Source organism: Neofelis nebulosa, chromosome 14 (genome assembly GCF_028018385.1).
Source record: "Neofelis nebulosa isolate mNeoNeb1 chromosome 14, mNeoNeb1.pri, whole genome shotgun sequence".
NCBI classification, from domain to species: Eukaryota; Metazoa; Chordata; class Mammalia; order Carnivora; family Felidae; genus Neofelis; species Neofelis nebulosa.
The window spans coordinates 53,451,965-53,478,079 of record NC_080795.1 but is presented as its reverse complement, the minus strand read 5'-3'; the positions used below and the strand labels follow the sequence as shown (position 1 = coordinate 53,478,079).

Sequence of the window (26,115 nt, the reverse complement as noted above, 5' to 3'; positions counted from 1 at the left end):
TCCTCTCTCTCCCTCTCTCTCTCTGCCCCTCCCCGACTCATGCGCGCGCGCGCGCGCGCTCTCTCTCTCTCTCTCTCAAAAATAAATGAATAAACTTCAAAAAATTAAGAAACACTACCAATCTCTTGACCATCCTTCCTTAGAAATTCATATTCAGTTGATTTGGGAATGTTCTAAAGTGCAAGCAGATTAAGAACTATACCCTATACCTTCAGATCCACACTGTCTTATTTGTTGAGTTTTAATGAAGGGGAAAAAAAGAAAACCTTACAGACTGGCAGTCTCCTGATGTGAGTTTAGTCCAGGCCATTTTATTTATGGTTTGCAAGGTATTATCTTTACTGGGTTACATCTGGAGAGGCTTCCTTAGTATCAAGAGGCTACTTCAAGAAACATGTGAAGAGGTGTCCCAAAATTTCTTCTGGCAAGTGTCATGGGAAGATCAGAAACTTAATGTTGAAATGAAACCATCTGGCACTTAAGGAGTTTTATACCTATAGTAAGGTACAGTTTTAAGCCCTCTTCAAAATAAAGCTGTCTTTGACTTCATGGATAATAATATTTAGACAATGATTTGTCATGCAGTCCTTTGCTGCATGATAATGAGAGATGTACAGAAGCAGTCTGGGGATGGGAGAGAGAAGATGGAAGTAACTCCATAAGAATATGTATCACCGAATATTCTACATCTGTTGTCTTTTTTTTTACATAGAATAGGTGATTGGAGAGAAACTGGGTCCATTAAAATTCTTGATTCTGGTGTCTACTGTAAGTAACATACTTCTTGAATGAAGAACAAAGGAGTCAGTTTCATGACTGAGTAATGGGGTATTGTGACTTTATGTGTCTGGTATCTTCAAAACTAAGGATTTTTGATGTTCCCTTCAGAAGGATCTACTCCTGAAGCACCTGAAGGCTTTTAACTTAAAAAATTGGAAGCATACATTCCTTGATAAATCTTACTCTTGGTTTCTGTCTAAGCTCTATCTGGTGGGGTGAAAAGAGAGGGTAAAGAGAATGGTTGTCTTTTTCTATGACAAGGGGGAAATGTGCTGCTGAATTTAAGCAACGCTTTTCACAAATGTCAGTTAGTTTTGGAAGAATTATTTTTATCCACAAACCAATTTTCATGAGTTTTAACTATGTACAAAGTACATGGTAATTCTGTTGGTAAAGCCAATAATGAGTGACATTATTCAAGCCTTCAGATTCATATGATCCAGAAGAAAAAATATAACTCCTCAAGAGATTATTAAACAAAGTAGAATATGAAAATTTTCATAGCAATTATATATAATAGTTCTTTAAGATTTCTAAGAATAAAGACAGCACTTTTGGAAGTGGAAGATGTTCAATGTTTTTCTAGCATAGTCTCAATGCTAAATTTCCCCCCACCATCTGGAAAGTGGTACTAACTTTCAAATGAATCTACAATCCCTTCACATTCTATTGAAAGACTTTTTGTTTATCCTTTTCTCTCACTGCACTAGGTATCATTATTATTTCTATGTAATAAGTGAGAAGTGTTTTGTTTTTTTAGTTTTCTGGCTCCTGCTAAAAATAGTCAAATTACCTGTAAATTTAGAATGTTAATTTGTAATCACATAGAACATTCATATCAAAGAAGATGCAGGATTCTTCTCCTGATTAACTTTGGAAGTTCAAACTTTTTAATGTTTAAACACTATAATAATTCCAATTATTTATCAAACACTTTCACTTTGTTTCTTCTTGTGTATTTATCTTGTTGTAAGTGTATTAACTCATTTAACGTTCAAAGACATCCTATATGTAATTTTCTAGATTCATTTTCATCATAATTCCTGAAAATGCAGATACTATTTTGTTTATATCAATGTGTTTTTTAAATTATAAAAACCAATGTAAAAAAAAAAACTGGTAAGTGGCTGTTTCATCTACTGTATTGGCTGAGTGTAGTCCCATCCTCAATTCACTCTTTTAAAGATATCTCTTGTAAGTTTGAAATTTATACATTCTAGTTCTATTCTTCTAGTAGTTAACTATTAAATAGTAATACATACTTAACCAAATAGGTTTTGAGGTGAATCACTAATTCTATCCTTCTCTTGAAATAAGACAAGGATCTTAAAATGTTTTCTACCATCCTACATAACATATGTATGTTATTTCTATTTTATTTTTTAAAATGTTTATGTGTTTTTGAGAGAGAGGCAAAGAGAGAGAAAGAAAGAGAGAGAGGAAACACGAGTGAAGGAGGGGCAGAGAGAGAGGGAGTGAGAGAATCCCAAGCAGGCTCCACACTGTCATTGCAGAACCTGATGAGGAGCTTGATCTCACAAACTGCTAGATCACGACCTCAGCCACAGATCACAAGTTGGATGCTTAACCGACTGAGCCACCCAGGTAACCCTGTTTTTAGTTTATTTTAATGTTGTACATGCACACACACACACACACACACACACACACTTTATTTCTTATTTTTAAAATTTTAAAAATATTTATTCATTTATTTTGAGAGAGAGAGAGAGAGAGAGAGAGAGAGAGAGAGAGAGAATCCCAAGCAGGCTCCACACTCAGCACAGAGCCCAACATAGGACTCAATCTCATGACCTGGGCTGAAACCAAAAATCCGGATGCTCAACCAACTGAGCCACCCAGGTGCCCCTATTTTATTTTTTAAGTAATCTCTACACTCAGTGTGAGTTTCAAACTCACAACCCGGAGATCAAGGGTCACATGCTCTACCAACTGAGCCAGCTAGGTGCCCACCCCACCATACACACTTTAAACATCTAAACCTAGATTTATCAACGTGCTTTGAGTTTTTGTTTGCTTATCATTGGTTATTTCACCACACCGTTTCCTTCTAAATTCAATTTCCTTCTTGCTGAAATATATTTTTGGTAATATTTTAGTAAGGATCTGTAAATATAACCTGTCTCAGCCTTTGTAATATTAAAATGTTTTTCTTCTTAATTTAAAAATTCTAGTCTTTGACGTTCTAAAGTTTCACCATACTGTGTCCAAGAATGGATTTTTTTGGTTACCCTACTCAGAACTATCTGCTCCTTGAGTACAAAGATTCATGGTTTTTTTCATTTTCAGATTGCTTCTCTCCCAATCTCTTATTCTGGAGAGAATATCTATTATATTTATTAGACATGTGTCAGAGAGTCTCATTTCATACTCCTGTGCGCTTTTTAAATTTGTAACACAACTTATTTATCAATGAGCTCATAATTAGTTAATTGAGGAACACCATGCATATGGTATATTAGGTGCCGTGTTACTTAACTCCATATTTATTTATATATATATAAATCTATCCCACTGCACTTAGATGAATTTTCAGATCTGTCTTCAAATTTACCAATTTCCTCTTTATCCATGTTTAGTACATCCAATAGTTCATATGCTGAGCTTTTCCCTTCAATTATTACATTTTTCATTTCTAAGATTTCCACTTTACTCTTTTTCAAAACTGCTTCTCTTTTAGGAGATACTGCCCTTATAATTTTTATTTCTTCCTTGTCTATATATATAAACATTTGAAGCAAATTTATTTTCACACTGTTTGCATTTTCTATTGCTTTTAACATGTGAATTCTCCTGTTTGTTGAGACTCCTGGATCACATGGAAATCTGTTTCCTTGAGTGCTTCAAATTTTAGTCAGAATCTGTGTTCAGATTAAATCGTTTTCAAAGGTTGTGTCATGATTCAGGGTTGTGAAATCATTATTGTGGGTAGTTTTATGTCTACCTCTGCCAGTCCCATGATCTCTCAACCAGTTTTTACAATAATTTCATAACTTAATATTATTTTACCAAGTGTAATATGTGAATTCAACCCTCTATCCCCACATAGTATCAGTTTAGATTTCTCCCAGATGATTAGTTTTCAACCATGACCTAGGACAGGCAGACCATTTTTTTTTTTTTTACAAATTCCCAGTCCAGTGAAAAGAACTTGTCTAGTCCCTTCCAGGTCCTTGGTTTTATGCTGAGAGTGCACCTATAGCCTTCCATGCCCCCAGGTCAGCAAACTTAAATTCTGTCTTCTTTCCCAACTCTCTATGCTCAAATTAAAACCTCAGTGACTTAGAACATCCAGGGCCAGAGCCTCATGGCCCATCTGGCTTTAGCTTCCATTCATTGCTTGGGCTTCAGATTACCTCTATTTCTGGCACCATGTGGGTGTTTTTGTTTGTTTTGTTTTGTTTTTCGAGCTGAAATATGGATATGCATGGTTTTGTGGTTGCTATATTCTATTCGGTAGTACTACCTGGAGCAACAGGAGGGGAGGCCGGTCAGCCATAACAACCAGAGAAACGCAGTTTCATCTATGTGGTACCACATAGATAATTTGACTGCCTCCATACCTTCTGTTTACCTACATTTTTACATTAAATAAACCAACAGGTCACATAGGCTGTCCTAAAAATGCAGTTTGAGTCCTGTTACTCTTGCTCTGTCTTCACATGTCATGGTTGACAGAGATGGCAAACTTCTAGAGGACAAGCACTGCACCACATGCAGATATGCACGAGCATCACAGGAAAACTGAAATAAGAACAAACTTAGAGTAGTGTGCATAGTATTTCCGAGGGTCCTATTTGCAAGGAAAAACATTTTTTCCTAAGTTGGCAGCTTTCTTCTTCACAACTGTATTTCATAAATTCAGACTCAAAATGCAGCCTTCTTTTTGGTTTGGCAGTGGTAATTGGTGTCTTCATATTATTTCTCTGCTTCTTTAGAATAAACAAGAAGTTTTGCTCCTGCTTTTGCCTGTTGTGACCAAATCTCAAGAAACTGGAGTGTCACTGGGCACTAACCACGGTCATTTGGCCCAATACTTGGTCATATGTTATCCTGAAATATATCGTGAAATATAATAAAGAGAATTTTTTTGTGTATGTGGGTAGGAGGGGTAAAATTATGAACTATAAAACCAGAGTGACAGGAAGGTGCTAGGAGAAATGTTCAAAACATTGGTGTGATTTATGAACATATGGCAAACAGATGTGGTGGAGTAATAGGGACCCCCATCTCCTTTTATAAATTTGGATCACATTTGTGTCCTTCCCGCATCAACCTAGCCTCAGGTTCATAATATGCTTTATTAAAATTCTCTGCAGGGCTTATGGATGATTAATAATTGTTGATGACAGAAATTTGGTTTTGGTAAGCTGCACAGTGAAAGATAAATACAACGAGGCTATTTTAACCTCTGTATATTAAGCTTATTAGAGTAAGTCTTCTCCGTAAAATGGTCTGTGTTGAGATTGTGTGTGATTTATGGAAATGTCACCAGTGACCCTGGTTCTGGAAAAATTCTTAAAATCTCTTTTATTGTTCTCATCATTTGAGTTTCAGTTGTCACCAGGCAAAATCATTTTTGGAAAAAAAACATAATCAAGAGTGGTTAAAATAGCCTTCAAATAAAATAAATATTGGGTAGCTATCTGGGAATAAAAATACAAAGACAGCCTTGAGATGGATATTAGAAATAGAAATTTATTTGTAACAAGTTCTGAATGTGGTGCGGAAGAGAAGCAAATGGATAGGGAAACATTGGAATATTGGCTTTTGATTCTTTCCCCACCGCTAACATGTCTGGAACATTTGGATAAGCCTTTTAATTCTTTCTACCTTTGTTAAGAGAACAAGTGTTCTACAATTAGTGTCTGTAATACAGCTTGAAAAAAAATTTAATAAAACAAAAATTTTAACAACCATCTATATGGCAAGAAATCCAAACAAGTACAAATGTGTTTCTAGTGAGGAACTCATTTTCCCTTTATCCTTCTCAAGTACTCAAATTCACTTGTTTAGAAGCAACTACTACTAGTTGGAAATTATTAAGAAAAGGTCTTAATATTATAAGCCAATCTTTCAAATAGGAGCATTGAAATTTACGACAAATTGCATTTAGTAACCTGTACCATTAACCATGAGGTAATGGTCATTTGTAAAGCTGGAAATTATAGCAAGATCATATAATTCCCACTTCACTCAAGTGATATTTTGGGAAAATTTTTAAAAGGATAAAGGAAAAAAAATCTGAAAATAATGAGAATAATGCTGGAGGTCTGGTGATTACTGATTTGTTGAATTTTGCTTTGCCTGGGACTTTGATAGGCAGAACTATAAGATCATGCAGCCCAAACACTCGATTTGCAGTTTCACAAACCCGCATTTTTCCCATCCAATAGTATGGCTGGCAGTTGTCTGGAAGTTGAAAGGAATGATTGCTGGATCAGGGCCTCCTACAAAGTGTTACAGGAATCAGCATGGGGCAGGTCTGTGCTTAGTGTGTGGGGTTAAAATAGAAAAAGAATAGACAACCCCCATGCTTTTCTTCATACCCTCATTTTTCATTCAATTAGGGAAAATTATAAAAACAGTAACAAAAACGAAAACACACATGGTAACAATATCCTAATGTGTTTGAGAAATAATGCAGAAGATGGACTTAACCACCTCAAAAATTTTTGGGAAACTATTCAGGGGTCTAAATGGAAGTCTGGTATTTTGATTACCTAGACAACTTTCCTTCAGTTCTGTTCACATCATCAGCTTCCCTCTCACCTCTATCAGGAATGACTAATACCTCAGTTTTATACTTGTTTCTTAGAGAATGTATAAAAGAGCTTCCCGGAAAAAAAAAAATGTTAGTGCTGTTGCATTTTTTTGCATCTTTAGTGTGCTTTGTCCTCAGTCTGAAACTGGGTTAAGACACTTAGACTCAAATAACTGGCAGGTCTCTTGATTCTTTTTTAAATTGAAGTGCCTTGGTGGTTGACAATTGAAGAATGATTTACAATTTCTGGAGTCCTTTGTGGGTTTGGTTTTTAAGACAAATTCTTAATATTCAAGCTCCTTGGAAGTTGGAACTTCAATAATAGCTAGTCATTTCTAAAATGTGGAATTTGTCCAGTTTTGAGTAAATAACAAACTGATATGTTTTCAAAAAATGTAAATTATCACATTCAATTGTCTTGGGAAGCAACAGAGAAGCAGTAGCATTTTCCTCCAAATTGTAAAATAATTTGATATTAGAACATTTAAAACTAAAGAGAGCAGATTTTCCTGTGCAGATGTCAGAGGCCTGATATAGTTCTCATTCACTGTAGTGTGGCCCTACAAGGACACCATAAATCTCCATGTCTTATCAGCTCAAATCTTGAGAATGTGGGAGGGAGCTATATTATGTTGTGCATCTTTTCAGAAAAAAAGCTAATGTTACGTTAGCCAAGACTTTCAAAAATAAACTCAAATATTCTGGTATCCCATCAGTATAATAGTTTTGAATTACCCTAGCAATGGGACCAGCCCAACTCTTGACTACTCTTAGCTAATGTGAACACAATACTGCCTGCAACTTTTTGTCTTTCTTAAAACTGGTCAGTAAGCACTGAAGATGTGTGTAAGCTGAAATAACATTTTAATTAATGAGAAGAGGCAACCAGATAGCTAAGAACTTGAAAATTAGTTTGTATTTCATCTGATCTATTCTTATCACCTATAACATTGCTAAATACAGCCTCCACTCATCCTTTCACTGATTGTACAAATAATTATTTAGCACCCTTTACATATGTATTAAGCATGGGGCACCTGGGTGGCTCAGTCAGTTAAGCGTCCAACTCTTGATTTCAGCTCAGGTCATGATCTCACGGTTTGGTTCACGGGTTCCAGCCCTGCATCAGTTCTGTACTGACAATGGGGAGCCTGCTTGGGATCTCCCTCTCTCTCTCTGCTCTTCCCCTGCTCGTGTTCTCTCTCTCTCTCTCTTTCACTCAAATAGATACACTTAAAAAATTTTAAAGGGAACCAATTAGAATCCCCTTGGGAAAAATAAGTAAATGAAACAGCAACAAAAACCATGGTCTCTGACTTTCAGGAACTCATATTAAGGGAAACAGAAATATAGCTACCTAATAAAAATCCTACACAATATGACTGCCATAATAGAGGTAGGTACAAAATTCTATACAAATGCAGAAAAAGGAAGGACTTGCAACTTCCAGACAAGCTAGAAAGAAGTCACATAAACTGTGTCTCATGTTGGTGTTTTCCAGATGCGAGAAAAGGATGATTCCCTAGAGAGGGCTATGAACAAGAATACAGAGCTGTGAACAGGAATATTTGGGAACAGATATTGGTAAGGATGCTTGGGTCCACTTTACAGAGTAACCTCTATATCATATTAAGAAATTTACTATATTCGCTATAATTAATGAAGAGTTTTCTAAAGATTTACAAGTAGACGGATGGACATGGTCATATTTGGTTTATATAAACCACACAAAACTATAAAAAGTGAATTCTGGGGAATAAGACCCTAGTGAGGAAGAACAAACAGGAGGCTATTGAGAAGATGGTAACATGAACAAAGACAACTGCAGGAGGTGAGGGATCAAGAGGAAGGGGATAGAAATTAAGTTCCTCAGCCCCATGGCATGACTGTATAGGTTCATCCCTGTGTCATTCCATGCCCCTCCCCCAGCAAACTCTCTCTCTAAACTGTTCCCACCTTCTACAGATTTCCCACTTACCTCCTTTAAAACTTATGACATACTTCAGATATACAAAAGCTGTAAGGACTAACATAATAAACACCTGTGAACCCACTGCCCTGTTTGGAAGCAAAACATTAATACGAATGAAGGCTTCTTTGTGACCCTCCATATTGGCACATGTAGCTTTCATTTATTGACTTTTATTGCTTAGTAATGTTCTATTGTATAAACAAAGATTTATTTATCCACCTTTTATATATGTCACTTTCTTTTCATATATGGGATTTTTTTAGGTATAAACATGGAAGCAGAATCCTGTCAGATTGTGCATTTTCAACTTCATTAGATATTGCCACATTGTTCTCAAAACAAAAAAGGAAATTTAATTAAATTTAAAAATCAATAAAACCACTCGGTGTTCCATAATTTCACCAATACTCAATATTGTCAGACTTTTAAACTTTTGGTGGATTGCATCAGGTCTTTTAAGCCACTGAGGATTTTTTGGCTTTTACTTTAAATGAGATGAGAAACCACCAGAGGATTTTGAATAGAAGGACAGTATGATCTGATTAAGGATCATTCTGGCCTTGGGGTTGAGACTAGACTAAAGGGACAGAACCAGTTAGACCAGTTAAGTGGCTGTTGCAATAATCTATTCAAAATATGATGGAAGACTAAACTCAAGTGATAGAGGTGGAAGAGTGAAAATTATTAACATGTCTAGACTCTAGATATGTTTAGAAGATGGTGATATTTTGAAAATAAAAACAATGGATTTGCTATTGAATTGCAGGCAGAGTGTGTGAGAGACTCCCAAGGTTTTGGATCAGTAACTGAAAGAAGTCAGTTGCTGTTTACAAAAGATGGGGAGGAATGCAGGAGGAGCAGATCAGGAGAAAAGATCAGGAGTCAGCTTTTGGGTTTGATATGTTTGAGAAGAGTATCAGATACCTAACTGAAAATAGGTTGTCTAGAATGAATATGATAGTTTAGAACTAGGGTATAAATTTTGGAATCGTTATCGTATAGATAGTATCTAAAGTCTTGAGACTGGAAGTGGTCAATCACCAAAACAGTAGTATAGTCAGAGAGGTAAAAAGGTCCATAGACTGAGCCCCATATTTAGTGGGAGTTAAGGAGAAACCAATAAAGAAAACAGAAACGGAGGAAAACCAAGACAGTGGCTGTGCCAGAAGTCAAGATGTGTCCCCTGCTGCTGACAGACTAAGACTATTGAGAACTGAAATTTGATCATTAGATTTAGCAACATGAAAGTCACTACTGATTTCTCAACAGCAATTTTGGTGGAGTGGCAGGGGTGAAAACCCAAGTAAAGGATCTTAAAGAGGACAAAGGAGAGGAATTAATCATTCTTTATATGATTTTTGCTATAAAAGGGAGTAGGGAAACAGGGCTAAAGCTGGATGGTAGATTGGGGTCAAGAGAGGATTTTCATAATACTGGAACAGTATTAGCATATTTATATGCTTATGGGAATGATGCTAAAAAGAAATGAAGAATTATGATGCAATAGAGAGAAGAGACAAATTCTGGAATGATGTCCTTGAGTAGTTGACGGGAGATGGGACTATTGGATTAGTAAAGAGAGTATAAACACTTCACGAGTTGTGACCAAAAGGAAGGCAGAGTAAATGGGCAAGGATACTGAGGACTGAAAGATGGAAGTGGTAGTGAGAAAGCAAAGAGTTGGTGGTTTCTCTGTGAAATAGGAAGTAAGCATCACCCTAGAGTGTGAAAGAAGGACAAGTGTTAGAAGTTCTAATAGAAAGGGGCAGCTGGGTGGCTCAGTCAGTTAAACATCCAACTTTGGCTCAGGCCATAACCCCATAGTTCATGGGTTTGAGCCTCGTGTCAGGCTGTGCTGACAGCTCAGAGCCTGGAGCCTGCTTTGGATTCTGTCTCTCTCTCTCTCGCTCTCTCTCTCTCTCTCTCTCTGCCCCTCCCTTGCTTGCACTCTGTCTCTCTCTCTGTCTCTCAAAAATGAATAAACATTAAAAAATTTAAAAAAATGTTCTATGCAAAAGCAATCTAGGAGAAAGAAACTGGGAATTGTTCTTTTTGATTTTAATCTGTCTTGGATCATTTCACTGAACTGGTCTAGTTCTTCCCCAGATTGAGTCCCTTTAAACAAGATCTTGTCATTCTGCTCAAACCCTTCCAATAGCTGTACATCTTGCTCAGAGTATAATTCAAAGTCCCTCATATCTCCTAGCAGGCTCTATACTGCCTGTTCCCATATTGCCTCCTCTAAGTTCACAATTGCTTTTCCCCTCACTCACACCATGAAGGCAGGACAATTGTGTCTTTTGTTCACTACTATATCATCAGCACTTGATGACCAGTGCCTAGCACACAATAGGCACTCTAAATATTTATCAATAAATGAAGCAACAGCATTTTAAGGATAAATGAAGAAGAATATAAGCAAGGTCATCCAAATTACAGACTTTCTCTAAATGGGTTGGGTTTGTTGGGATGTACAGGTAATCAAGCCTTTTCTTTTTTCTTTTTCTTTTTTTTTTTTTTTTTTTTTTTTTTTTTTTTGGTTATAAATTGGGAAAGTCTAGGACCAGACAGGTACTGTGCTGATTTCAACGCCACTGAGAGTTGCATATATCTTTCACTCAAAAAACTTCAGAGATGAGAGTTCTGAATACTTTTTGTGCTACAGGTCGAGCTACATAAAGTTGGCAGATCATGTATACTCAGGCATGGGCTAACATCACCTAACCTCATTCGGTGCAACAAACAGTGCCAAAGTGGATAAAACTCTATGAAATGTATTGTTAGTGATGTTGCTGAGTAGTTTTATTTTATTTTATAATGCCCTCATTATAAGACTAACAGCAGAAAATTCTTCATGGAGTCAGAATGAGGAACAGGCTTCCCTTATCATTATTTCATAAACATTGCAAATCATGTTACTGATTCTATTCCTTTCTTTTCCTTGGCTGTTCAGAAATTGAGAGTCAAATGTGTGCCTCCTGTTTTTGTCAAGCACTTGTGAGTGGTAGGTTCATGTCTGCTCCTTCCATTATTAAAAATAACCACATAAATAATTAAATACATAAGTGAATCACACATGACTTGGTGATCCAATTCTGAGTACCTGATGTCTAAAAGGAAAAAAGTAATACCAAAAGAAAGGACCACCTCTCCTTCAGGATGTACACACAATTTCTAAAATGCATTCCAAGTGCTAACCTTACTTCTTGCTTCATCTTGTTTATTCTACCATGGTGCTCTCTTAAAACAAATTTGATCCCCCTATTTAATTTTAATTTCATTTTGCCCTGTTACAGAGGTTCTCCATATACAGGAAAGGGATCTGCAGAGGGATCAAAGCTTCTAGGTTTCTGCAAAGGGATCAAAGCTTAGACAGAAGAAAAGGTAAATCAGATACAGCAGCCATATCCCTTTTTTTACATCAACCTTCACGATGACGGTTTTTCCTTGTTCCTCCAGTGACATTTAGGTTTACACTGGACAATAACCAACATCTAAAAATTTCTCTCTTATGGTGTAGTGGAAGCAGAAAACTTGACCAGACTTTAAATAGCTTATAAAAATAACTGAAAGAGCCTATCCTCCCTCAAACTAGGAAATAAAATGTCACCATGAAACTTTAAACCACAGTTAACACATCATGTTGTCAGTGCCTGGGAGCTAGAAATTATCCAAGTTACTTCCAGTCTTTCCCTTTTATGAAAATTGGTGATATTAGAAGTGCAATAAAACTAATTTTGCCCTGAGGAACAATGCTTGCTTCTCTTGTTGTCATGCTGGAATGATCCACTGGAGAAACCCTGATTAGATCCAGCAGCAATTGATTTCAACCCCATAGGAGGGTTCAGTCTGTCCATACCCTGCTAAGATAGGTGGAAAAGAGCTAAATCGAGCTTTAACTTCAGGAAGCAGCAGAGTCCCCAGAGAAGTCCAAACAGTGGAACTACATAAAACTTCAACCATGCTTAACCTTATGAACATATCATTATCCCCAGAACCACCAGAATGTCCATCTAGATAATTTCAAAGTATTATTTCTAAAGTTGTGGGGATAGAGATCACTAGGTGTGGAATCAAATTATTCATTCTAAATGGAATTTTTAGATTCTCTGAAACACATAGAGAAATACACTGCCAATGAGTTGCAGCTCTCAGGGGTTTATACTGCCTAGATCCAGACACTCTCCCCCAGATTCTCTCCTCAACCCTCATTATTTACCAATCCATTCAGCTAGTTGGCACTTGGGGCATTGCAGAACACTTCCCTTCCTAATTTCTGGGTTTTCCCAAAATGCTGCTGGTATGAAATTGTAAGAAAAGAGAAGAGGCTGAAAGAAAAATCAAAGAATTGATTGTGACTCTGGTCATCATCTTACTAAAATGAGTGTTGAGAATGGGGAAAAAATGTGAATTTAAGAATGAAGAAGACTAGAAAAAAAGGAGAAAGAAGAGAACAAGAACCCGAAAGAAGATTGGGTAATCACATCCCTATCTTCTACTACAGACCAAAAGTGGATCTTGTGCGAGGTGGGAAACACCCATTCATCCATGTGCTGTGTCACCACACATCTTCACTTTCCACCCCATTTTGGGGCAAGGCTATCAGGATCAGCAGAATTAAACTGGCATGAGAACACCAGTCCCTACTTTTTCCTGTAATTTTTTATTCTGCTCTTTTTTCTCTTCTTTTATGCACATAGTTAAGTGTTTTAGCTCAGCTTCTGATACACATTTTATCTTTGTGATACCACTAAGCTGCAGAATATGGTTTTTCTGGAGAGGATTCTCTCAATAAATAGATATTTTTATAATATTCACCTCCCATTTCACCAGGATTATTCTTAGGAACAAGAATCACCTATAGTAAGGTGTATTCTCTGTAATTTGAAAGTTAAAACACCTTTTAGGAGAATTTTAAGAGTGCATCTGTTTGTCAGAAGAACTAATATCTGTCCTTATTTTTTTTTCCATCAAGTGGTTTTATTTTTTAAAATATATGAAATGTATTGTCAAATTGGTTTCCATACAACACCCAGTGCTCATCGCAAAAGATTCCCTCTTCAATACCCATCACCCACCCTCCCCGCCCTCCCACCCCACATCAGCCCTCAGTTTGTTCTCAGTTTTTAAGAGTCTCTTATGCTTTGGCTCTCTCCCACTCTAACCTCTTTTTTTTCCCCCTTCCTCTCCCCCATGGGTTCCTGTTAAGTTTCTCAGGATCCACATAAGAGTGAAAACATATGGTATCTGTCTTTCTCTGTATGGCTTATTTCACTTAGCATAACACTCTCCAGTTCCATCCACGTAGCTACAAAGGGCCATATTTCATTCTTTCTCATTGCCACGTAGTACTCCATTGTGCATATAAACCACAATTTCTTTATCCATTCATCAGTTGATGGACATTTAGGCTCTTTCCATAATTTGGCTATTGTTGAGAGTGCTGCTATAAACATTGGGGTACAAGTGCCCCTGTGCATCAGTACTCCTGTATCCCTTGGGTAAATACCTAGCAGTGCTACTGCTGGGTCATAGGGTAGGTCTATTTTTAATTTTTTGAGGAACCTCCACACTGTTTTCCAGAGTGGCTGCACCAGTTTGCATTACCACCAAAAGTGCAAGAGGGTTCCCGTTTCTCCACATCCTCTACAGTACCTATAGTCTCCTGATTTGTTCATTTTGGCCACTCTGACTGGTATGAGGTGATATCTGAGTGTGGTTTTGATTTGTATTTCCCTGATGAGGAGCGACGTTGAGCATCTTTTCATGTGCCTGTTGGCCTTCCGGATGTCTTCTTTAGAGAAGTGTCTATTCATGTTTTCTGCCCATTTCTTCACTGGGTTATTTGTTTTTTGGGTGTGGAGTTTGGTGAGCTCTTTATATATTTTGGATACTAGCTCTTTGTCCGATATATCATTTGCAAATATCTTTTCCCATTCCGTTGGTTGCCTTTTAGTTTTGTTGATTGTTTCCTTTGCTGTGCAGAAGCTTTTTATCTTCATGAGGTCCCAATAGTTCATTTTTGCTTTTAATTCCCTTGCCTTTGGGGATGCGTCAAGTAAGAAATTGCTATGGCTGAGGTCAGAGAGGTCTTTTCCTATTTTCTTCTCTAGGGTTTTGATGGTTTCCTGTCTCAGATTCAGGTCCTTTATCCATTTTGAGTTTATTTTTGTGAATGGTGTGAGAAAGTGGTCCAGTTTCATTCTTCTGCATGTTGCTGTCCAGTTCTCCCAGCACCATTTGTTAAAGAGACTGTCTTTTTAACATTGGATGTTCTTTCCTGCTTTGTCAAAGATTAGTTGGCCATACGTTTGTGGGTCTAGTTCTGGGTTTCTATTCTATTCCATTGGTCTATGTGTCTGTTTTTGTGCCAATACCATGCTGTCTTGATGATTACAGCTTTGTAGTAGAGGCTAAAGTCTGGGATTGTGATGCCTCCTGCTTTGGTCTTCTTCAAAATTACTTTGGCTATTCCGGGCCTTTTGTGGTTCCATATGAATTTTAGGATTGCTTGTTCTACTTTCGAGAAGAATGCTGGTGCAATTTTGATTGGGATTGCATTGAATGTGTAGATAGCTTTGGGTAGTATTGACATTTTGACAATATTTATTCTTCCAACCCATGAGCACAGAATATTTTTCCATTTCTTTATATCTTCTTCAATTTCCTTCATAAGCTTTCTATAGTTTTCAGCATACAGATCTTTTACATCTTCGGTTAGATTTATTCCTAGGTATTTTATGCTTCTGGGTGCAATTGTGAATGGGATCAGTTTCTTTATTTGTCTTTCTGTTGCTTCATTATTAGTGTATAAGAATGCAACTGATTTCTGTACATTGATTTTGTATCCTACGACTTTGCTGAATTCATGTATCAGTTCTAGCAGACTTTTGGTGGAGTCTATCGGATTTTCCATGTATACTATCATGTCATTTGCAAAAAGTGAAAGTTTAACTTAATCTTTGCCAATTTTGATGCCTTTGATTTCCTTCTGTTGTCTGATTGCTGACGCTAGCACTTCCAACACTATGTTAAACAACAGCGGTGAGAGTGGACATCCCTGTCGTGTTCCTGATCTCAGGGGAAAAGCTCTCAGTTTTTCCCCATTGAGGGTCATGTTAGCTGTGGGCTTTTCATAAATGGCTTTTATGATGTTTAAGTATGTTCCTTCTATCCCGACTTTCTCAAGGGTTTTTATTAAGAAAGGATGCTGAATTTTGTCAGATGCTTTTTCTGCATCGATTGACAGGATCATATCGTTCTTATCTTTTCTTTTATTAATGTGATGTACCACGTTGATTGATTTGCAAATGTTGAACCAGCCCTGCATCTCAGGAATGAATCCCACTTGATCATGGTGAATAATTCTTTTTATATGCTGTTGAATTCGATTTGCTAGTATCTTATTGAGAATTTTTGCATCCATATTCATCAGGGATATTGGCCTGTAGTTCTCTTTTTTTACTGGGTCTCTGTCTGGTTTAGGAATCAAAGTAATACTGGCTTCATAGAATGAGTCTGGAAGTTTTCCTTCCCTTTCTATCGTTTGGAATAGCTTGGGAAGAATAGGTATTATCTCTGGTTTAAATGTCTGGTAGAACTCCCCTGGGAAGCCGTCTGGTCCTGGACTCTTATTTGTTGGGAGATTTTTGATAACTGATTCAATTTCTTTGCTGGCTATGGGTCTGTTCAAGCTTTCTATTTCCTCCTGATTAAGTTTTGGAAGCGTGTGGGTGTTTAGGAATTTTTCCATTTCTTCCAGATTGTCCAGTTTGTTGACATATAGTTTTTCATAGTATTCCCTGATATTGCTTGTATTTCTTTTTTTTTTAATTTTTTTTTAACATTTATTTATTTGTGAGACAGAGACAGAACATGAACGGGGGGGGGGGGGGGCAGGGAGATAGGGAGACACAGAATTGGAAGGAGGCTCCAGGCTCTGAGCCATCAGCCCAGAGCCCGATGTGGGGCTTGAACTGACGGACTGCAAGATCGTGACCTGAGCTGAAGTCGGACGCTTAACCAACCGAGCCACCCAGGCGTCCCAGATTGCTTGTATTTCTGAGGGATTGGTTGTAAGAATTTCATTTTCATTCATGATTTTATCTATTTGGGTCATCTCCCTTTTCTTTTTGAGAAGTCTGGCTAGAGGGTTATCAATTTTGTTTATTTTTTCAAAAAACCAACTCTTGGTTTCATTGATCTGCTCTACAGTTTTTTTAGATTCTATATTGTTTATTTCTGCTCTGAACTTTATTATTTCTCTTCTTCTGCTGGGTTTAGGGTGTCTTTGCTGTTCTGCTTTTATTTCCTTTAGGTGTGCTGTTAGATTTTGTATTTGGGATTTTTCTTGTTTCTTGAGATAGGCCTGAATTGCAATGTATTTTCCTCTCAGGACTGCCTTTGCTGCATCCCAAAGCGTTTGGATTGTTGTATTTTCATTTTCATTTGTTTCCATATATTTTTTAATTTCTTCTCTAATTACCTGGTTGACCCATTCATTCTTTAGTAGGGTGTTCTTTAACCTCCATGCTTTTGGAGGTTTTCCAGACTTTTTCCTGTGGTTGATTTCAAGCTTCACAGCATTGTGGTCTGAAAGTATGCATGGTATGATCTCAATTCTTGTATACTTATGAAGGGCTGTTTTGTGACCCAGTATATGATCTATCTTGGAGAATGTTCCATGTGCACTTGAGAAGAAAGTATATTCTTTTGCTTTGGGATGCAGAGTTCCAAATGTATCTGTCAAGTCCATCTGATCCAATCCATCATTCAGGGCCCTTGTTTCTTTATTGACCGTGTGTCTGGATGATCTATCCATTGTTGTGAGTGGGGTGTTAAAGTCCCCTGCAATTACCACATTCTTATCAATTGGGTTGCTTACGTTTGTGAGTAATTGTTTTATATATTTGGGGGCTCCCGTATTCGGTGCATAGACATTTAAAATTGTTAGCTCTTCCTGATGGATAGACCCTGTAATTATTATATAATGCCCTTCTTTATCTCTTGTTACAACCTTTAATTTAAAGTCTAGTTTTGTCTGATATAAGTATGGCTACTCCAGCTCTCTTTTGACTTCCAGTAGCATGATAAATAGTTCTCCATCCCCTCACTTTCAATCTGAAAGTGTCCTCATGTCTAAAATGAGTCTCTTGTAGACAGCAAATAGATGGGTCTTGTTTTTTTTTATCCATTCTGATACCCTGTGTCTTTTGGTTGGTGCATTTAGTCCATTTACATTTAGTGTTATTATAGAAAGATATGAGTTTAGAGTCATTGTGATGTCTGTAGGTTTCATGCTTGTAGCGATGTCTCTGGTACTTTGTCTCACAGGATCCCCCTTAGGATATCTTGTAGGGCTGGTTTAGTGGTGATGAATTCTTTCAGTTTTTGTTTGTTTGGGAAGACCTTTATCTCTCCTTCTATTCTAAATGACAGATTTGCTGGATAAAGGATTCTTGCTGCATATTTTTTTCTGTTCATCACATTGAAGATTTCCTGCCATTCCTTTCTGGCCTGCCAAGAGTCAGTAGAAAGATCCGTCACAAGTCTTATCGGTCTCCTTTTATATGTTAGAGTATGTTTATCACTTGCTGCTTTCAGAATTTTCTCTTTATCCTTGTATTTTGCCAGTTTCACTATGATATGTCATGCAGAAGATCGATTCAGGTTTTGCAGCTCCTTTATAGCATTTTTTTAGCTCCTCCTGGCTGTTCCTTAGTCCCTTGATCTCTGTAGCAAGAGATTCTCTGCTGTCCTCTATACTGTTTTCAAGCCCAGCGATTAATTTTATGACAATTATTCTAAATTCACTTTCTGTTATATTGTTTAAATCCTTTTTGATCAGTTCATTAGCTGTCATTATTTCCTGGAGATTCTTTTGAGGGGAATTCTTCCTTTTCGTCATTTTGGATAGTCCCTGGAGTGGTGCAGAACTGCAGGGCACTTCCCCTGTGCTGTCTTGAATAACTTGCGTTGGTGGGCGCAGCCGCAGTCAGACCTGATGTCTGCCCCCAGCCCACCACTGGGGCCACAGTCAGACTGGTGTGTGCCTTCTCTTCGCCTCTCCTAAGAGCGAGATTCACTGTGGGGTGGTGTGGCCCATCTGGGCTACTTGCACACTGCCAGGCTTGTAGTGCTGGGGATCTGGCGTATTAGCTGGGGTGGATCGGCAAGGTGCACAAGGGCGGGAGGGGGAGGCTCAGCTCACTTTTCCTTTGGTGATCCCCTTCAGGAGGGGTGCTGCGGCACTGGGAGGGAGTCAGACCTGCCACCGGAGGGATGGATCCGCAGAAGCACAGCATTGGGTGTTTGCGTGGTGCAAGCAAGTTCCCTGGCAGGAACTGGTTCCCTTTGGGATTTTGGCTGGGAGATGGGCGAGGGAGATGGCGCTGGCGAGCACCTTTGTTCCCGCCAAGCTGAGCTCTGACGTCCCGGGCTCAACAACTCTCCCTCCCGTTGTCCTCCAGCCCTCCCGCTCTCCGAGCAGAGCTGTTAGCTTATAACCTCCCAGATGTTAAGTCCCACTTGCTGTCAGAACACACTCCATCCGGCCCCTCCGCTTTTGCCAGCCAGACTTGGGGGCTCTGCTTGGCGGGCGGGCCGCCCCTCCGCCCCGGCTCCCTCCTGTCAGTCCATGTAGCGCGCACCGCACTTCCACCCTTCCTACCCTCTTCTGTGGGCCTCTCATCTATGCTTGGCTCCGGAGAATCCGTTCTGGTGGTTTTCTGGGTTATTTAGGCAGGTGTGGGTGGAATCTAAGTGATCAGCAGGATGCAGTGAGCCCAGCGTCCTCCTACACTGCCATCTTCCCACTGACCCCCATCAAGTCAGTATCTGTCCTTAGAAAAAAACTTAAATTGATCAAGCATAGATAACAATAATAATAACATATAATAAGAATAACAACAACATAAATAGAGATTTACATGTGTTATATGCTGCCTTCAGCGTTTTATGTGTATTAATTAAATCAGTCCTTATAACAATCCTATAAGATAGATATTACTGTCATCTCCAATTTAGCAATATGGAAACTGTGACAGTCCCAACCGAGGTCCCACAGCCTATAACTGGAATACTTAGGAATCACAACCAGGGAACCTGGCTCTATAGCTTCAGCTTCTTAACCACTCTATTACATTAAAATAAATATTTGTTGCATGAATAAACAGGCAGATTAAAGAATGAAAGGATGGTTAAATTAAGTAGTTTTTAGATATAGTTCTTTTTGAGAAAGATTGAAAGAGCACAAACTGGGGAAAGTCAGAGGGAGAGAGAGGAGAGAGAGTCTCAAGCAGGCTCCATCCTCGGCGCTGGCCCGATGCAGGGCTCAATCCCATGACCCTGGATCATGACCAGAATTGAGATGAAGAGTTGGATGCTTAACTGACTGAGCCACCCAGGCGCCCCAGATATAGTTCTTGATATGTATTTGGTTTCTTGATATGTATTTTGTTGAACTAAAAACACTTGTGTGTGTGAGTTTTAGTAATGTCTAGAGACCCAGAAAAGCACAAAGAAAAACCCTCTATACCTTTGCGAGTGAATGTGTTAGTATACATGGCAGGGGTGGGGAAGGGAGGGATTGTTTAATTTGGAAGGCTTGCACACTAGAGTTTTTGAGGTAATTTGAATTTGATGAAATTAACAATATCTTTCAAGACTCTTCTAGTAAATTGGGACTAAAATTGGGTCTATCAATCATATGACAACTTAGAAGATAAATTGGGTCTAACAGTTTAAGAACCTCCAGAGAGTAAACAGATAATGTGGATTGAAAACAAATTCTTTTATTTTGGTAACTGATAATTTTGGAAATAAAATTCAGTAGCTCCCACCTTCTTATCCTTCTTAGATCTGGCCAAAGAGAGGAAGAGATAGCTAATATATAATGCCTAAAAAGTATTAAGAGAAGGATTATCTACCACTTTCTTGTATCATATACAAAAGTAAACTCAAAATGGATGAAAGACCTAAACATAAGACAGGAAGCCATCAAAATCCTTGAGGAGAAAGCAAGCAAAAACCTCTTTGATCTTGGGCGCAGCAACTTCTTACTCAACACGTCTCTGGAGGCAAGGGAAACAAAAGCAAAAATGAACTACCGGGACCTCATTAAAAGTAAAAAAATTCTGCAGAGCAAAGGAAACAATCAACAAAACTAAAAGTCAACCGACAGAATGGGAGAAGATATTTGCAAATGACATATCAGATAAAGGGTTAGTATCCAAAATCTGTAAAGAACTTATCAAACTCAACACCCAAAAAACATAATCCAGTGAAGAAATGGGCAAAAGACATGAATAGACACTTCTTCAAAGAAGATATCCAGATGGCCAACCGACACATGAAAAAATGCTCAACATCACTCATCATCAGGGGAATACAAATCAAAACCACACTGAGATACCACCTCACACCTGTCAGAATGGCTAACATTAACAACTCAGGCAACAACAGATGTTGGCGAGGATGTGGAGAAAGAGGATCTCTTTTGTATTGTTGGTGGGAATGCAAGCTGGTGCAGCCACTCTGGAAAACAGTATGGAGGTTCCTCAAAAAACTAAAATTAGAACTACTCTATGACCCAGCAATTGCACTACTAGGCACTTATCCGTGGGATACAGGTGTGCTGTTTCGAAGGGACACATGCACCGCCATTTTTATAGCAGCACTATCAACAATAGCCAAAGATGGAAAGAGCCCAAATGTCCATCGATGGATGAATGGATAAAGAAGATGTGGTGTATATATATAATGGAGTATTACTCAGCAATCAAAAAGAATGAAATCTTGCCATTTGCAACTATGTGGATGGAACTGGAGGGTATTATGCTAAGTGAAATTAGTCAGTCAGAGAAAGACAAAAATCATATGAGTTCACTCAAATGAGGACTTTAAGAGACAAAACAGATGAACATAAGGGAAGGGAAACAAAAATAATATAAAAACAGGGAGGGGGACAAAACAGAAGAGACTCATAAATATGGAGAACAAACTGAGGGTTGCTGGAGGGGTTGTGGGAGGGGGGATGGGCTAAATGGGTAAGGGGCACTAAGGAATCTACTGAAATCATTGTTGCACAATATGCTAATTTGGATGTAAATTTTAAAAAATAAAAAATAAAATTTTTAAAAAAGAGAGAAGGATTATCTGTGATTCTGCTGAATTTGCACCTTGTTAGAAGATTCTGTGTCGCTATAGAGCTGCTCTACCAGAGTTCACAAAAGCACTTGCAGAAGGAATCTAATAGTATACAACACTAGACTCACAAAGTTCTTTGACCCCTGTAAGGCAGAACCACCATTGTTACAGGTATGTTTGTAACCAGTAGAAAGTGATGGATTTGAAATTTTGAAAAGCTGAGAAAGCAACCAGACTCTTTTACTTCTAATTATTTCTCTCTGACTTGGACAGTTTCTTAACCTCTTTACACCTCTATTTCCTCATTTTTAGAGTAAGATAATAGTCATACCTACCTCACTATATGGTTCTTCTTATTAAAGGAGATAATTAGTTAAAGCTTTAAGAAAGATGATTTATTAAGCAAAATGTTTAATGAATTCCTGTTGTTGCTGCTTTGTTATGTGAGACAGAACAGTAAACAGGCAATTGCAACTGAGTGCATTGTGCATTGATAGTTCAGCACACAAAGCCACAGGAGGGACATGTAACCTAACCTTAGAGATCAGGATGGGCTTCCTGGAGGAAGTGATTCCTAAGCCAAGGCCTGAACGATGAATAAAACACCTATAGCATTCAACTATCTATACCACTCTACAATTGCATGCTCAACTTTATGTGTAACAGCATTTTTTCATAAGGTTCCAAGAAATGTTTTTCATGGAATTCGTCTTTGTGAACCCATTCTTTATCCATAACATGACACACACAACTCTGTCCCCAAACGAAACTCACTTCCACCTCGACCCAGTATTCTTGGGAGGTTTTAAATATAAGATAGATGCTTTTAGCATGGAATTATAAATTCACAAAGTGATTAAAATACAAAAATAAAATGTAAACTATCAAGTCAGTAATTTCACGTTGAAACTGAAATTTCCCAATCTCATCAAATGACTAAAGGTATTTTGGATCAGTTTTTAAATTTTTGCCAGCGCCTCGGTTGTAGTCATTAATCTCCAGGGTTCTCAGTGCCCACAGACAATGCTGTTATACAGAGCGTGTCCTCAACTACATGCTCAAGTTATTTTAGAATCTGCCCATTATCACCTGAGGGCAAAAGAAACAAACTATATTCCCATGTCTTTGACATATACCATCTTAATTTTATTTTTTCTCCCTTCTTTTTCATTTTATTGTTATATATACTTTCTTGCTAGTATTGTTTAATGTGTATTAATCTTACCTTCAATTTTGCCTGCTTTTTCACCTTGCTCAAATGGATTGTAAGCTGGTTGAGGACAGGAACCATGAAGGGCTGTTGCATCCAACCCCACAGACTGGGTGTGCCCTGCTTAAGTCCAGTGGGCACCATCCTCAGTACACAGTATGAACGCCGACTGGGGCTGAGCAATGCAGCATCCCTGGGGCTCCATGCAAAAGTTCTTTTGAATTTTCTTAGCGTATCTAAGAAAGTCAGTCTAATCAATATCAATTGTTTAATTGATTTTTGATTGTTTGAAGGCACAAGCTCATGCTTTACGTTTTTATAATCAACAAGCATTTAAAATATTTCATGAGCTTTTCATCCCTAGTATTTGAATATTTCTTTTCGAATAATCTATAATCCATTTTAAATCATCAGAATAAATGTTAGACCAGTATTAAAACATTTGAACAAATGTATTTGTTGAGGACCTAGGTCTCTATGTCAACATAAAATTTTATTTTGAATTAATAAATGTATTTTTATCTGTCCCAGTAATAAATCCATTATATTAAATAAGACTTGGATATTAAGAGCACACATTTACCAGATTTTTATTTTTCCTTCTAACACCTCAAAAAATATTCTTTGGTTATTTTAAAACAGTGACTAAGGCAAAACCCCTCTTTGAATATATATTTCATTTTAAAATAAACAATCTAACCAGTGTGTTTTGAACTAGCACCAAAATGGATAAATCTGGAAATAACAGCTACATGATAAAATGTACTACTGCTTGGTGGTTTCTTTCTTTTGGCTGATTTCATGATTTACTCTATTTTCTCCAAAATTGACTAAAGGGAAGTTTTTCTAAGAGGAAGTAGAACGCAACAATCACATAAAATTCAGAACTTAAAACGCAAATGACCTCAGATAGAGCTCACAGATTCACATTATAAAGGATGCTTGCTATAAATTATTTTGTAAAAAACAAATGCTATAAGGACTTTACATTTGGAATCAATTGAAATGCACAAGTGCTTTTAGGTTGACTTTTGAACCCCTCTGATTTGTGGCACAGATAAGAGTAAACGATGGACTAATTAATTCGTGCACAGTTTCTTGGCAAGTTAACGAATATGGTAAAGTAAATAGTTGGCTATTATTGCAGGCCACATTAAGTGCATTAAGCACTTTAAACTCTTTGTTCAAATCTGAGGGCCTGTCACTGGTACTTGAGGAATGTTTCCAGCTTCTTAGTCTTCCTTAACACTGGGGTTTCAAGACAGGGCCTTATTGATTGTCCATGTTGCAATAAACTTTGGCTCTTTTTTTATGTCCCCTCACCTCAACTCTTTGCAGGGCTGTAGGCTTGCCTTAATTGCTGCTTCCTACAAGTGAATTTTAAGTTTCTAATTCCGATCAAGAGATCAGCTCACTCTTCCTAGAGCTGCTCCTCGCCTGACTGAATATGCATGTGCGTGCACACACATGTAATTTTGCTTGTGTGTTTGTGTTTGTCATTACAGATTATAGGGAAAAGAGTAGAACTAAGATGAATCATCTGCTTCCTATATGTACTTCCTGTAAGGTACTCCCTTGCTTTATTTTCTTTTAACTTCACGATTTATAAATAGAAAGTCTACTTGCCCAATTAAAGCATATATAAGGAATATACATAAGGAAACAAATGAGACAGAGAGGTCAACATCGGTTAGTCAAGGTGACACAAACAGGGCCTGAGCTTATGCGCAGGATGCCATACCCATTTTCCTGGGAATGTCTTCCAGTTTTCAACTTGCAGCAGAATCTCTGCAGGCACTTGTTTAAAATGTACATTTATGGTTCCCACCCCTCCCTGCTTCGTGGAAACCTAGGGATAGGTCCCAGAAACACTGTTCTAGTGTATCCAGAAAGTTCAAGAAATGTTCTTTCTTTAAATGATCAAGAAATACCGGACTAAAGGATCTGAAAACCCAAATGACTTTTCCACTTGAAGTATAGTTTTATGGAAAGTGTCAGGCACCTGAAAATAAGGGTTTATGGTGACAAATGTCTTTTCAGGACTGATTATGGCTTTATGCAAAGTTGATGCCAATAAATCTTTTCTACAAAGCCCAAGTCTCAGTCCCGGCTGGCAGTAAATCATTTTCCCTGGCACCACAATTCCAAAAGGAAAGTCAGTGAGGACAATATTATGAATGTTGCTTTCCTGGCACTAGCAATCTAAAGATTAGTTGCATTGGCATAACTTTTCTCTCATGACCTGTTTTTAAATTAAGAATAGAAAAATACAATCATTTATCTATGTAGAAAATTATAAAGACTGGAAATGAGGAAATAAACCAGAGTCTAAAATATCCAAAGGGAAATCAGTATTCTATGCATTAAATGAGCAGGCTTTTAAAAAAATTATTAATACAGTAAAGGTATAGCACATTAACATTCAATGAGACACCAAAAGAAAAGAATGTTAAATTACAAAAAGGACCTTATTAACCTACTACTTAGGACTGATTGAGGTTATTATGAATCTTTAAAGCTTTTTTTCTTCTAAAAGAGATTCTTAATTTTCCTCACTGTTTCACCTTAAGTATGGTTTTAAATAAGGCCTACTATTTTTTTTAAAGCCTATAATTGCCAGAATCTCAATCTATGTTACGTTTCTTGAATAAATTCACCATTAAGGAAAAAAGTGTTTCTGCACTGCCATTTAGGTAAAAAAAAAAAAAAAAAAAAACCGAAGAAGAAGAAGAAAAGAAAAAGTGAAGTTTTAAAACAGCTGGTAGCAAAGACAGGCATCAGAATGCCAAGTAATAGCTGACCAGGAGAGCAGCTAATATCAACAAGAGATGGAGGGAGGAAGGAAGCTGTTCCATTGATTATAGAAAAGAAAGAATATGGTTCTTTAGGGAGGAGGGGAGAATGGGATTTCCAGATTGATTCAGCCCATCTAAAAAAAATCATGAGGGCCACCTGGGTGGCTCAGTCGGTTAAGCGTCGGACCTCCGCCCTAGTCATGATTACAGTCAATGAGTTCAAGTCCTGCATCAGGCTCTGTGCTGACAGCTCAGAGCCTGAAGCCTGTTTCGGATTCTGTGTCTCCCTATCTCTCTGCTCTTTCCCCACTCATGCTCTCTCTCTCTCAAAAATAAATAACCATTAAAAAAATTTTTTTTAATTAAAAAATCACAAAATGTGCATAATCATATCAGCTTTTGTGTGAGTCAAGCACATGAATCTAAG

The 26,115-nt window shown here is 37.7% G+C and overlaps 1 long non-coding RNA gene across 3 annotated transcripts in view; it reads left to right on the top strand.

The window, feature by feature from the left end:
- LOC131494440 (uncharacterized) overlaps positions 1-26,115 on the top strand; it is a 115,644-nt gene that overhangs the window by 72,474 nt on the left and 17,055 nt on the right. For 2 of the 3 annotated variants that reach the window (XR_009253403.1, XR_009253404.1), the window contains exon 3: positions 8,067-8,149. This is a non-coding gene — a long non-coding RNA (uncharacterized LOC131494440). Of the gene's footprint in view, positions 1-8,066; positions 8,150-11,833; positions 11,927-26,115 lie in introns of those variants that run through there. The other variant, XR_009253405.1, reaches the window with a different exon arrangement.